The following is a 3,250-nucleotide window of genomic DNA, read 5'->3' as shown; positions in this document are numbered from 1 at the left end:
TATGTCCAAAAACGCATCGATCGATCACTAATATAGACCAAAGCGTAACAATGTGATCGATCGATGGGTATATGTCCAAAAACGCATCGATCGATCACTAGTTCGTCGGAATTTCCTCGGAATATTCCGACGGATTGATGTTTCCTCGGAATTCCGTCGGTATATTCCGAGGAAATTCCGAGGATTTCATTTTCCGTCGGAATATCCGTCAGAATACCGCTGTTTTCTTGTAGTGTTCATGGATTAGCCAGCTTCTTCAAGAGGTTTTTTAAGGATTTCAGCACCATTGATGCCCCTTTGACAACAGTTGTAGAGAAAGTTGTACTATTAACTTTGATATTTCCTAACTTTGATAAGGCAATTGAGGTTGAATGTGATGCTTCAGAAACATGTATTGGGGATGTTCTAACTAAAGGAGGAAAACTAATGGCTTACTTACGTCAATGGAGTTACCCTCAACTATCCAACATACGACAAAGAGTTAAATGCATTTGTGCTATCACTGGAGACATGGCAACAATATCTGCTCTCCAAAGAGTTTATGATCTACACCAAGCATGAAACTTAAGTATTTAAGATACCAAGCCACTCTGCAGAAGAAGCATCAAGATTTTTGGAGTTCATAGATACCTTTTCTTATGTGATCAAATACAATAGTGTAAAGAAAACATAGTGGTTCATGCCTCGTCCAGGAGGTACACTCTGATATCCACTATGTAGGCCAATATTATGAGGTTTGAACATCTGAAAGATTAGTATGAAGGTGATCCAGACTTTGGACAGCTATACCAACAAACCATCCAAGGAGAAATTGACCCATATTAACAACATGAAGGGTTTCTATTCACAGAAAGAAGGTTGTGCATTCCTCAACGTTCAATGCGAGCATTAATATTCAGGACGGCCCATGGAGGAGGCATGATGAGACACTTTGGTTTAGATAAGACTCTTGGCATTGTGGTTGAGCATTTCTTCTGACCACACTTCAGGAGAGACATAGAATATCTTTTGAGTTAAATGCATAATCTTCCTTAAGGAAAACTCCATGTTACGTTGGCCTATACATTCCTTTTTCATATTTTAACATGCATAGGTGTTTAGTTTTTCTTTNGGGGAACCCAAAGTTTTTGCGATAACCACGACAAACAGTACAAATCGAAAACGATTAAAATGGTAAAGAGTTTTATTTATTTCAGAATGGACCTTATGAAAGGTTACTAACGTACCCATTTTGAGGATCAATCCATCCAATACTTCTCTTTACAGAGTTGTATACAAAATATTTAACTGCTTTCGCGACGTTCGTCAAGTAATCTGATACAAGCACTAGAATAACAACGCATGGTACAATACCATCTAACTTAAGTTTTCTAGACTAAAACCATCGAAATCTATGTTCCCTAATAGTAAATATGGGTGGTCATTCAGGCGTATTGAAGACTTTGAAGAGAGTTAGGTGTTGTTTTTATTGGGACGAGATGTATAAGCAAGTTCAGAACTATGTAGCTGTGTGTGATATATGTCAGACACATAAAAACTCGACTTTTTTACCAGCAGGATTGTTTCAACCCCTCCCTATTCTAGAATTGATATGGGAAGACATCAGTATGGATTTCATAGAGGATTTACCAACTTATAACTGGCATAGTGTCATACTCGTTGTGATTGATCGATTGAGTAAGTTTTCACATTTTGTGGGACTTAAGCACACTTTCACGGCATTAGATGTGGCCAAGAAGTTTGTGACATAAGTGGTTAAATTTCATAGATTTGGGGTTATTGGTAAGAGAATTAACTGTGAAAATTTTGAGATTCTATTGTTATTGGTTCTTGGATTTTAAAAATCTTAATAGAATCCATTGTTATTGGTTTAAGAATTTTCAAAATCCATTCAAATCCCTTTTTATTCAAAAAATTTAGTTATCATATATTGATTCTCTAATTCTAACTAAATCTATTGTTATTGGGAGATGGATTATATTCATTTTTACTCATAAGACTCAACTTTCAAAATATCATATATATCCATGTGATTTTCAAAATCCATGTGATAAAAAACTAGAAAACAAAATAGTTATACTTACCAAATATCTATTGCACTTTAAATCCAAATTATATGTCCAGAACTTTAACTCATTACATTTTATATACTTTTAAATGTTTGAATATTTAATTATTTATATATTGTTTATCATTTTTGAATATATAATTATATTTGTAAATATTAAAAATTTTAATTTTTGAAAGCAAATTTGGCAAAAATTTGAAAAAATATTCGAAAAAGTTATTTAAAAATTATAAAAAGTTCAAATTTAAAAACATATAATTCGAAATTGAAAAAAAAATACTTTTTATTATTTTAATTTTTATTATTTATATATTTACTTTACAAAAATAATGATAGAAAAGAAGTAATACAAATTCATGAAAATTTATACCAACCTAAAAAAGTTATGATCAAATTTCATAAGTCAATGTATATTAATTTTCACAATCCACATAACTTTTTAAAGTCTATTAACTCTTAAAATTCACAAAGTCTATACAAATTCATCTTCCAATAACCCCCTAAGAGTATTACTTCAGACAGGGACATGATTTTTCTGAGTTCTTTTTGGACAGAAGTATTTTGTCTGGCTTGTACAACTTTGAAATACAGTACTGCTTTTCAACCACAAACAGATGGCCAATCAGAGGTGTTGAACCGATGTTTTAGAGACGTACTTGAGATGTTTTCCTTTTTCTCATCCACTACAAGAAAACATCAAGGATTCTGAGGGAAAAAATCGTCGGAATTTCGTCGGAATAACGTTATTCCGACGACATACCGACGAAACACGCCGTCGGAAATAATTCCTCGGAATTTTTTTTTTCCTCGGAAATCCCTTGGAATTTTCCGACGGAATTCCGAGGAAATAAATTTCCGAGGAAATTCCGAGGATCACTAGTTTGTCGGAAATGTCCTCGGAATATACCGAGGGAGAACTTCGTCGGTATAATTCCTCGGAAGTTCATCGATCGATGCGTGTTTGGACATATATACATCGATCGATAGGAGTATACCGACGGACCTTTTCCTCGGTTTATTCCTCGGAATATACCGAGGGAACTGGTTCCTCGGAATAAACAGAGGAACCTGTCCCTCGGTATAGCCCGAACTTTTTTTAAAAAACGCATCGAACAAAAACGCATCGATCGATCAAGTGAAAAATATAATTAATTTCCTCGGAATGTAAAAAATATTAATTTT

Source organism: Brassica oleracea, chromosome C3 (assembly GCF_000695525.1).
Source record: "Brassica oleracea var. oleracea cultivar TO1000 chromosome C3, BOL, whole genome shotgun sequence".
NCBI lineage: Eukaryota > Viridiplantae > Streptophyta > Magnoliopsida > Brassicales > Brassicaceae > Brassica > Brassica oleracea.
Note: the sequence above shows the minus strand (reverse complement) of the source record.